Source organism: Halyomorpha halys, unplaced genomic scaffold (assembly GCF_000696795.3).
Source record: "Halyomorpha halys isolate HHAL.00 unplaced genomic scaffold, Hhal_1.1 Scaffold6.1, whole genome shotgun sequence".
NCBI lineage: Eukaryota > Metazoa > Arthropoda > Insecta > Hemiptera > Pentatomidae > Halyomorpha > Halyomorpha halys.
This window is the reverse complement of record NW_027111275.1, coordinates 1118557-1131218: the sequence shown is the minus strand read 5'-3', so window position 1 is coordinate 1131218 and position 12662 is coordinate 1118557. Positions and strand designations below refer to the sequence as shown.

The window sequence follows — 12662 nt, the reverse complement described above, 5'->3', positions numbered from 1 at the left end:
GTGATCAAAAATATTAATGATTTTTAGAAAGTGAAAAAGTTTTGTTATTGTAGTGGGATCTTCGCTCAACATCTCCTGTAAATCTGAAGAGAACTGGTGTGGTTCATGAGAAATGCATTCAGTGAGAATATGCCTAACGGCGAGATCGTTTCCACAGTAGCGACACATCGGTGCATTTTCTTTTTTCATGAGATGACCGTTGCATGTTCATTTAAACTACATTCTCTTCCAATTTTAGTTGTATCTACGCTAATATGGTGGTTAATTTATTTTATTTTTTTTTATTTTATTATTTTTAGTTCATTATATCAGACAATTTATATTATCTTTCAAACGAACATCTGTAACATTCCAAAAGATGTATGATTTTCTTTTTATTCGAAATGAGAAATAATCATTGGACGATTTACCTCGAGAAACATGTAGCTTTACAAATATTGGTCTCATTTAGATACATTTGTTTGTTTATTTTTAATCTATATGCTTTAATAGTATCATATCTGACAAAAAAGTTTTGATTGAAACGTATTCCAAATATAGTGCCGAAGATTTAGGCTATTTTCTCAACTGAAGACTGTCCCAATGTATTAGGGTATTAGGGTTCACACTAAGTAATCCTAATTTATTGCGTCAAAATAAAAAAATAAAATAAAATAATAAAAAAAAATCTTGTATCTTTATTATTAATTTAAATGTCCAATGTTTCGGACAAACTGGTAATGCTCAAGATCAATCACAATCTATTTAATAACATCGATAATCGTTAATCGTTTTAACAAACAATTTTTTTTCTTTTTTATTATTAAAAGCTATTTCGAACTACGTAATTCTGGATCTAGTAAAATTGAACTGGATCCAGAATGACGTGGTTCGAAACAGCTTTTAATGATATACCAGAAGAATTTTTATTTTTTTATTAAAAATGAATATAATATAAGCTGTTATTCAAAATATTGTCCTTGAGGATTACCAAGTTGGCCGAATCGTTGGACATTTAAATTAATAATTAGGAAGTTTTAGACTTAACTGGTGTACAAATTATTTTAATTAAACTGGTCTCAAATGAGTGAGAAGATTATATATAAAATTTAAAAAAAATATTTCATTTGACGTTTTAGTATTAAAAGAGAGCATTGGTATAATTGACTATAAAATAGATTTATATTTCAGTAAAATGTATATTTACATAAATTTTCTTGCCCTTTGTTGGAGATTTGTATAAGAAATATGTTCGAGCAGTATATATATATATATTTGGCTAGTATACTTGCCGTGTTCCAAGCACGTAAATGACGCAGGGAACAAGAGATAGAACTTTTTTTTTCTTCGTAACCTCCTTTATTTTTATATTTGGTTAATACGTACATACATATTACAAGATGTATGTATATCAGTGTATAGAACTTTGTTATGTATCATATTTTAATATATACCTGTTTAAAATTACTATCTTGTACTTATGACGAGAATAACCCCGTGGCATAGATCTTGAGATAGGCGAACAAACAGACAAGACGTACCAACAGGCTGCTGTGGCTACAAGATAATAAGATTGTGCCACGGGGTAAGTGGGTGGAGGGGGTTGGGTTAGTCTATGGCTGTGGCAGACGTGACGGAGAGCAGTTAACCCTTTGAGCCAAGATTGCCTCTCCGGAAATTAAATGTGTACTCCTTAATTTTCCAATCTATACGCCACAGTATCTAAATCAACCCACCTTGGTAAACTTACACCACTAGAACCACGAACCCCAGGGAATATTCTATAGCTAGGAGGTGTAGCAAATACCGAGAATATATTCCTGAAAATACTTCATAAATTAAAATAATAATTTCCAATTAAAAATCGGCCAAGTAGTGAATTCGGCAACTTATTTCCCAATATGTTATTATATAATTATAAGACGGTACCTATAAAACCAGGGATTTAAAAAAATATATTTGACTTATAAATTAAAATAATAAAATCTATTTTTTATAATTATATTTATTTATTTATTATTAACAATGTTATATAATTTTGTACAAAATGATATAAATATGTTGATGCTTTGAACATTATTTATTTTTTTACCTAACCTCCTATTATTGTATTAAATTTTAACAACTAATATAATCTATATAAGAAACAAACTAAAATATATATATACCCATATATAAAAATGCCCTTCCTTTGCCTCATGACATTATAAGGTAGAGGACTGGGTCCGCCGAAGGCGGGGCACTAAGAACGGGGAGGGACCGCTTCATTGGGACTTAAAACATTTTTTTACGCTTGATCTTTGTTCTTTAACTCTAAGAACTTCCTGGAAAAGATAATACACTCATATTAATAGCATAAACAAAAATTGAATTAAAATATTTCTGTAAAATGATAAAATAAAATAAAATATTATTTTGAAATATATCTGTTGCAATTGTGAACATAGGTTTAATAAAAAAAATCCGATTGCTAGGAAAATGCTCTTGAAAGTTTTTTTGTTTTAGATTTGCATCCAAAAAAGACGATTCAGCTCCGACAAGGAGGTGAACAATTTTCAACGCTTCCTCAAGAACATGAAGTGGGGGGGGGATTAGTACGGTATGACTATACAAAAGTTTTTTTGCATTGTCCCCTAAAGTAGCGTTTAACTTTTAAACTGAAAATAACACTAAGTGTGAAACATACAAAATAAAAATACTGAGAAACTATTTGGTTTTAACAAATTATTAAAAATGTTATATTTATTGCATGTGTGAAATATATAGCCATGGCAGTATTTGCATTTCTAATTATGGAATAAGCGAAATAAGGTAAATATTTGAAGATGGGATATTAAATTATATAAATTAAAGGGGACCTAAATGATAAAATAAGCTATATAATTTTTTAAAATATGTTTATTAATTATTATGATTAATTTATTTGTATGATTTTGATTTTAATAATAACTTCATTCCTCTAAACAAGGTTTAAAATGGGTCTAACGTCAATATTAGATTAAAACACTTCATACAAATTTTTGTTTCAACTTTCATTGCATACGGGAACTATTTTCTAACGCATTACTTTGATCATGTATTGAATATGTAAAATAAATGTTACTTTAGTAATGGTTGGTTGTTTTTCTTTCTTTTTTTTTTTAATTTTTATTCTATAATTTACAACACAGATTGATAAATCATTAAAATAAAAAAAAACCCATTCCTCTGGTATGAGCTTCTTTGTAGAATCACACCGCTCCTCAACAGTAAGATCGTCTGAACACAGAATGTAGAGGAATATTTCAATATTTTAATTGATAAACTTCTCATTAAACATTGTCTTACATTATAGTTCATGAAACACATTAATTTATTATTTTTTTTACTCTGTAACTAGAATTATTCTTTGGCTATTAAAATCTCTTGCATTTGGTTTAGACAATTATACCAAAGAAAAAACTACTATTTTGGCAGGATTCGACTCTGATCCATACAGAATACATGGCATGTTTTCCAAACCTTTTATAAGCTGGGGCGTGTGCTCTCGCTCCGAGGTGCTGAATATTTGACCACCCGCTAACTCTAATATGCAGACGCCTGCAGCTATGGCTGGCTTAAACTTTCATGCTTCCGAGAGGCACCTGTGAGCCCTAGGAATTCAGAAAGCAACACACCAGGAAACACAGTATTCTTTGCTTTGAATGTGATCTTAGAAGTATATTTTATTATACGGGAACTAAGTTTAAATTCAAAGTGATCTTATAATTTTAATAATATTTATTGCTACGAAAATTTAAATGTTAAAAACCGTATCGAGATCAATAATTAATATTATGGATTTTTTTTTCGCCATACTCAGCTACTCATAACATCTACTATGGTGGATATTTTTTTCAGTTTCTGCTAAGTTTTGAATTGCTATTCTGGTTTAGTTCAAATACTGAAATATTGCTCTACTTTATGTGTTCGATCTAGTTGTTAGGGAGCGGAGTGCCAAATTCCCTAATTTGAACTGAAAATACTACCAACACATGCAAAAAATATACCATTTTTTTTATAATTTGTTAAAACCAAATAATATCTCAGAAAATTATTTTAGTCAGTTTCTCATTCAGTGTTGTTTCCTAAAGTCTACCCATGAAGTGTTTTAATAAAATAAAATACAGGGCTACGAAAAAAAAATGATAAACCAACCTAGGTACTTGGTAGATATTTTTTTCAGTTTCTCAAATCAAATTTTGAAATATTCCTTAACTTTCTGTGTTCAGACGTTCTAGCTGTTGAGGAGTAGTTTGATCATAAATCTTGTATATATGAATTGGTAGAGTAATAGCTCACATTGCTAAAGTCACTAGGTTTCAAATTAATCATCTTGAAAATTGTTTCACAAATCTCACAAAGATATTTTTTGCTCTGAGCGTTATTTCAGTAGTAAGGTTTGCGGTTATTTTAGAAATAAACAGTTCAGTTTATTTTCTATAATTTTTGTATCAGTTAAAAATTTGAACGCTACTTTAGGAGACACTGCAAACAAATTTTGTATACGTATGTCGTTCTTATCTCCCCCCCCCTCTACTTCAAGCTCTTGAAAAAGCGTTGAACATTTCTCATCTCCTCGTCGGAGCTGAATCGCCTTTCCACCGTTTGTTATCACTGGGCTTCAAATCCTGACTAAAGGGAATCTGTGTGATTATCTTCAAGATTTCCTGTGGTCACAGTAAGAGCAGCATTTTCTTGTGAATCCTTTCTTGGATGGAACTTTAAAATCAAACTATGAAAAGAATTTTCCTAGCGATCGGATTTTTGTAATGACCTTATGTTCACAATTCGACAGATATAAATCAAAATAATATTTTATCCATTTTACAGAAATATTTTAATTCAATTTTTGTTTATGTCATTACTACGAGTGTATTATCTTCGCTAAGAAGTTCTTGAAGCTTAAGATAAAAAAATCAAGCATAATCAATGTTTAAAAACCCAGTGGCGCGGTCCCTCCCCGTTCTCAGTGCCCACTGGCTTGTGGCTCCGGGGCCAATGTGTCACCTCCGCAATCGGGGGAACCCCACTCTCTTATGCTATGTGGAAAAGGTGGTCATTTTTTATATATGTGTCTGTATATTTTAGATTATTTCTTATATAGATTGTATTAGTTGTTAAAATAAACATTGGACAGCTATTTCTAGTTCTTTCCGTTTCCAGTTTTGAAGTCAGGAAATATGATCAGATTACAGTACTATTTAATATTATATTTTATTCTATACATATGATATGGAAAAGTTGAATAATGATAGCTTATATAGTTATGTAATGATAACTATATAGTGATAAGGAATCAATATAAATTTTTAGCAACTTTTTTTTTTTTGCTATTCTAGAACATGCCGGATCTGCGGAGAACCGACCCTCACAGAGCATCGCGTGAGAAGAGGCCGAAGAGAACGAAGACAATAAGGCCAGGGAGCGCACTGCCGTGTGACTCAACCAAGTCCGGAGGACCATCCCGGATAAGAGAGAGGAAGGAGCCACCATTAAGGGGAGGGGAGAGGGAAGTGACGAGAGTGCGGGGTAACATGAGAGCGGAAGTGCCTTCCCCTCTCCCCGCTCATCCGGAAATTAAAAGCGCACAACAGTTAATCCATATTATTTCTCAATAACTGGCACGGATCTCATGACAGTGCCGTCTGCCAATATTCGTTCGATATGGAAATTATTTCCTTCGTAATCCGTGAAAAATATTCTTTGAGATCATCAAATTCTTTCCAAACCTGCATAAAATGTTCGATATGATGATAGTAAAAATAAAAATTTTAAACTTTTTTCATTGCATACCCAATATTTTAATATATAAAAAATTAACCATAAGATTTTGACCACCAAAACCTAGCAACATTATCGAATTATGTTTCATTTATTCACAATTAATAAATTAAATGGAATATATCAATTTCCAATAATAATAATAAATAGTTTAGAGAACATGAAAGTTCAATGCCGATACTAAAAATCGCTGCTCTTGTACCTGTATTCAGTAATCCCTAGAAAACATATTACCCTGCAATTTCTTTTTTTGTTTTATCTTTCATGGAAACTTCTGTACACCTTCAGGCCCCGTAGGAATCCTTTACTTCATTTTTTTGGCATCCCAAAAGTTATATATTAATACAGTTAATTCGAGATGTGGAACAGAGTTCATTCCAATGTTGCTTAGGGGGCGAGAAAATAAATTAAAATGTTTTCGAAATGATGTTTCCAAAAATTTTACTATCATTCTACATTTAAAAAAAAAACACTTACACGTGTCTTTCTTACGTATGGTCACGGAAAAAATCACTCAAATTATTTTAATGAACTTTGACCAATATAATGTTTAAAAAAGATGAAATCTCTTTAGTTAAAGTACCACAAAACATTCTTGAGTATAAAAAAAATACCTTGTTTGGTTCAATCATTCCGATAAACCCTTAAATACAAGGTTTTAAATAAAAAAATTAATTTGCTTCTGCTTGAAAATTTTCATTTGAACCCTATTAGAAGATTACGTTTTCTACACAACATAAAAGTCATCCATTGAATCGAGATCTACACGAAAATAGGAACAAAGCCGACGAAGCTAAAATTTCAATGGTATCAAAAGGACATTAAAAAATATCCAATAAGACTCAACTATGTCAATTTCAATTTGAGATAATAAACAGTGTAGCTAGGATTGTTTAATTTTTGATGTAATAAATTTTAGCACAGTTCATTTTTATATTACATCTTTAAAATGGTAAAAAAACATTTTTATTTGGCCCACGTATGTACAGCTAATACATATTTAATGTTGAACTAGGGAGATAAGCTAACAAATGAAAAAAAAAATTCTGTTGTTCAATATATTTCTTGACTATCGACTGCTCATTAATTGTATTAAAGAATTATTGGCGTTTCTAAACGATACTAACAGTAATAAATGACACTTTTTTAATCCGACGTATTAGCACCTATATGGAAGGAATTGTATTCGCATATGAAATATGGTAATATATATATTTAAAAATAATATGTATATTTTATTTAATTTGTTTGTAATGATAATAATTACGACAGTGTCAGTCAATCTGGGTTGTTGAGCTAACACTTCAAATCTGATTGACCAAGTCTGGATGATCTATATATAGGATAACTTTTCATCTTGAATGTAATATATTATTCATACAATAAATAAGTAATATATCGCTATATTGGCTTCTATTTCAAAAGTACTCTATGAACTTGGTTCCCATTCTGAAGTGGTTCCCATTCCTACGTAACCCCATCGACCCGCTGGTTCCCAGAACCCTTCTAGATCAGGGACAGTTCCTTAAAAAAAAAGAACAATGGCGGAGACAATAGGAAGCTGAGCGGCGACGTAATGAGAGCGATCAGAAGACAATACCACTCGGGAAGAAGAGGCTTCGGCCTCCATTGAGAAGGGATGCCAATTAGAACCCGCTCGCCTCCTGGTGCAGCGTCGTCAGTAGCGTGCGAAACGTCTTTCTCTCACTAATTGGAACCAAGCTCCAATAAGGTATGCGGTCTTGGAGCCCGTGTGTTAGGAAATTGTTGTAATTGGGTGTTTATTATTCAGTAGGCTCTCCTTCCGGATTGAGTTACTTAAATAGGCTTTAGTTAGGAGGTTAATGATGGACAACCATATGAGGCGTGGATGTACAAAAGTGATTAATCCAATTTATAATTTTTTTTTAGGTAACCCAAAAAAATTGCCAACTCAAATAATTACCTTTTTTTAACTATTATTATTGGATCAATAGTTCTCAATACACATTACAAATAGATTTTTGAATATTTTAAGTTATTCAAATAATTAAATAATTGAATATTTTAATAATTCAAATTCAAAATAACATATTTCATATATCCCCTATAAATTTTACATGGTAAATTGAGAAAAAGTTCACAAATCAAGAAGTAAATCATTAAATTTTAAAAGGTTTATAACATTAATCATGAACCATTATATATAGACCACGTATAGCTGGAGAGATTTAATGCATCTATCCTAGGAACCATGTTACTTCAGCGAGGCACGTTCGAATCCGGCCTGGTGGAGTCGACTTTATTTCGGATCGGTCCCACGGAATGAAACCATCCAAGAAAAGAATAAGAGAGAGAAATGTATTTATGCTGCCCAGATACACCGGGTTGCTAGATTTGCACAGCATACTAACTAATCCGTGATCGGACATGTATAAATTACATAGATTTTTTACATGACATAATGAAAAAGAAAGAAAACAGTTTGTATATATCAGGACCTGTCCGTTTCTGACTTCAGGTATTCCGGGTGTATGTTGAATTTTTTATATATATTAGTATGGAAAAGGGATGACTTTTCTGGTCACTAATGAACATGTATACATAAATAAGTCAAGTAAAATCCCTGAAGGGGCAATTGTATTAGTGTATTAGCTTTAATGAATATTTGCAATAAAATGGACAAAATAAATAGAGATCGATATCATTATCATGTTATGGCTTATCCGGGTGACGTGTTGGAAGTCTCGCTGCCGCGGTAACTTCCGTGTCCTATTACTGCTTCCTTCGTCCTGGTGTGTGGTGGACGAAATGGTGAAAACCACGAGTCTTCGCCTGGTGTCAGAAAGACGTGTTTCTTCCTCAGTGGCTGGTCATCGTGTCGTTGGCTGCTGCGTGGTAGAAGGGGCAGTCCAGGTTCGATCTTGCATGCCACGATAGATAATTTAGGTGGCATCGCAGTGGCGGCGTCTTCGGGGTCTTCGGTGTCCGCGGCAAGGGGAAGCACCATAAAATGTGACCCCCGAACCCGATTACACAAATTCAAAAAAGAAACGAGAATATCGGATACTTGAATCCGACACAGTTTTTTTTTTCCCCCACAGTTTCCTTTTATAATTGATTCCAGTCTAGATACTAAATATATATATTTCAATTTATTCCTTTTTCCTTCCACTTCACCATTTCCTTCCATTTCACAATTTTTATTTCATTTGATCGACATATTCCCTCTCCCCAATTTCCTTTCTCAGATCCTCTCCAGTGATCCGGTAAACAAATTCACTATTAGACAGAAATATCAGATCAAATCAGAGAAATAATTGTCAGAGCAGTAAATCAGTTTACAGAAAAAGGAACAAATAAATACATTTTACCAGAACAAAACTAATATATAGATTTAAAAGAAAATATAATAAAACGTTGGTTAAAAGAAATACTTGAATGGATAAATAAGTTTAAAAAGATAAATAAATATATAAACATAATAATAATAATTTATGAATAAATAATCCCCCGTTTGTCAGATATATATAGATAGATTAGGTGATAAGAAGCGATTATGGTTGCTAGGTAACCATCTGAGAAGAATTGAAAATAAATACGGAACTAAATAGTATTATCGTTAATACTGGTCCGATTATGTTTTTTTTCTGCTATGAGGTAATTTGTTTATCTTTCCTGTTCACATGTATATTTTAAATTTAAAAAAGTAACAATAGTTTCATATAAAAAACTCGAGGTACATCAATATAAGTACGATATTGAAACAATTCACACTAACATACCAATCAGAATGTGGTCAAAGATGTTTGGTGGGTGAAACAAACTTAATATCCATTTTTGCCACCGCAAGAAACCCTTAAATATGAATTTTTGAAAATAATGAAAAATAAAATTTGTTTGTTCAAAATGTTCGCCCTACAATGACCTCTGATTTCTTTTGTAAAATCCAAAAAATATCAATAACTTTAACACAATAAATATATACGAAACTACTAGTAGTCTAATTTTTATCTTTAATGTGGACAAAGATTTGAACGAGTCCCTTTTATACAAATAGACATAATATTATATTCCTCATTGTTAATTGTAGGTACAACTTGCAGTCATACAAGCCAATAAAGATTTGGTCATTGTCATACAAGATATTTTTACCAAAAAGATATTTTAGAAGTTAAGCACTTAAATAAAAATTATTAACCTCTCATTTTAAGGACAGGACAGAATTGTATAGACAGGACACAATTCAAAATTTGCAACTATATAGACATGCTAAAACATCTTTAAAAAAGTGTCTCCTTTCTCTGGACGCCAGGGCACTCAGGAATAGCTGGAAATGAGGCAGTGGATAAAGCGACTGAAGAGGCTGCTACAATGAACGTTCCACCACTCCAAATTTACGAGCCGAAAGACATAAAGGTATTTTTAAGGAACAGAATCCGAAAAAGTTGGGATTCAAGGTGGAACGTACCACTCACCAATAAACTAAGAAACGTTAAAAACACACACAAAAGTGAACAAGTGCCATAAGGAGAAACTGAAGAGAAGAAGTGGTTGTTGCAAGAGTAAGAATAGGAGATTCCAAATTAACATACCTCCAATTAATCACAAAAGAGGACCAACCTATATGCCAAACCTGTCAGTCCCCATTATCGATAAAGCATATAATTGAATGCTCATCATTTCGTCAAGCCTTCGAAAATACAAATCCTCGTACAAGAGAATTGGCCCTTAAAGACTCAGCAGAATCCATAGACAAAATAATAAAATTTCTGAAAGAAACTCAACTTTATACTAAAATATAATCCACCAATACCGACCAGTGTAAAAAGGAAATAGTCTACATTCTACTATCAAATGTCAAAGACGAGAAGATAAATAAAGTAAAAAGGGTGTAATAACCTAGATGTTGATCGCCCTGAATAAAAATCTAATCTAATCTAATCTACGGACAGGTATCGTATGGATGAATCTTTAAATAATTGTCGACTCACAGAATTCTTTTGAGATATCTCTAGAATAATTGAATGAAATATGCTTTCTTAGCCTCTTAATTGTTTTTATAATTTATTTTTAATCAGAAAATTTCGGTATTTCATTAGTTTTAAACGTTTCCATGACGACAGGGCCGTCATTCGAACATTTAAAAAAAATAACAGCATGTAAATCGATCCAGTATTTCAAAAGTTTATTTTAGAAAAAGATTCGAACCAGTCTTTAGCGGCACGACCTCCAAGTGATTATTTTATATGTTTAGTGTTTCGGTTGAAATGTGTTATTTTAAAATTAAAAGTTAAACAGTAATAATTTCATAATGATAAATTTAATTTTTCAATTATAAATGGTATCTTTCGTTGTTTTGACCTACTGAGACCGTCAAAATCTACACGTGTTTAAAAAATGTCGATCACGTTTCAAGAATCACGATGTAAATGGTCCAGTTTTTTCTGTCCATAATAAAAGTTATTTTGTGTTATCGTGAGTGTGTTTTGTGGGAAAACCACCATAAGTCCCTTTTATACAAATAGATAAGTTGTAGGTACAATTTGCAGCAAAGGTTATATCATTGTTATACAAGTTATATATTATAGAAGTTAACCACTTGAATAAAAAAACTATAAACGTCTCATTCTAGGGACAGGTATCAACCATTGTTTAGCAGAATCTTTAAATAATTGTGGACTTACAGAATTCTTTCCAGATATCTAGAATAATTGAATGAAATATGCTTTCTTAGCTACTTGCCAAAAGGTTTTAATTTTTTTATAATTTATTTTTAATCAGAAAAATCCGTTATTTGAGTAGCATTAAACGTTTCCAAGACGACTGTAACGTCATTCGAATATTTTGAAGAAAACAGCAATAAGACACGATTTAAATGATTAAATATATAAATGACAAGACACAGCAAGTTTATTGTGGACAAAGATTAGAACCATCCCCTTTTATACGGATAAATATACAAACATTTGTAATCCTCAGTAAATGGAACTAAAGGTACAATGTGCATCATACAAGCGCATAAAGATTCGTTTAATGTACAGGTTACCAAGATATTCTTACAATAATAAAGTTACCTTTTCGAAATGTGATCACACAGAGTTAAAAAGTTCCAACTGGCGTTGAGAAATCATGACTTTTGAAGAAACTATGTGAATGTAAAATTTTACTTCCTTATTGGCTTTCACAGTGAGTCTATGCAGAAATTCGATAGTTAAAAGAGAATGGCACAATGCATTAGGTGAGGCTGAAACTGTGAGGTTATATCTGTTATTGCATATTAGTCACTGCTAGTTTAATAACCTTGCCTGCTATGCATATCAAACTTATGAAGCAATGTGTCGTTTTAGTTTTTAGGACTAGTATTGCACAAAAGATTCGGAAGAAGTGATCTCAGCAATATATTGTGAAGGAGGTAAGAAAATAAATTTTCCCCTCAATTCAGTATGGTAACACGATGAGAAATTCTCCTTTTGTACCATAAAATTGTTTTTTTTTATAAAATAAGCGCATTTATGAAATTAATAATTATTATAAATTGTTGGTGTAAAGCATCGTTGACTAGCAAGAAATTAAATTAAGGCACTTATTTTAAAATGAATAAAACAGGTTCCGGCAACAAGTATCATTTTTATAACATATTCTGAATATCTATGTCAAATATATGAATATCTATATCATTTGAAAACACCATGGAAGAGTGTAGCTCTAAGTGAAAATTTCTGAACTTCCTCCGCCCTTTTCGCCATTACTGATTAATTTGAACTGAGTTTTGTTGTGGACACAGCGTTTTAACGAGTCACAGCATCAGAGCTGCATCCGAACAATGTAGTACAATGCATCCGACTCCATGTAGTACAAGAGCCGAGAAGAAAAAAATGCAGTTATCTCACTCCAATTTT

The 12662-nt window shown here is 31.8% G+C and overlaps 1 protein-coding gene across 2 annotated transcripts in view; it reads left to right on the top strand.

Annotated features, from left to right (window-relative positions):
- Positions 1-10924: 10924 nt before the first annotated feature.
- LOC106692689 (phosphatidylinositol transfer protein alpha isoform) overlaps positions 10925-12662 on the top strand; it is an 18844-nt gene continuing 17106 nt past the window's right edge. Inside the window, exons 1-2 of one of the 2 annotated variants that reach the window (XM_014438796.2) lie at positions 10925-12001; positions 12111-12175. The gene's annotated coding sequence lies outside the window, so the exon portion shown is untranslated. Of the gene's footprint in view, positions 12176-12662 lie in introns of both variants that reach the window. The other variant, XM_014438789.2, reaches the window with a different exon arrangement.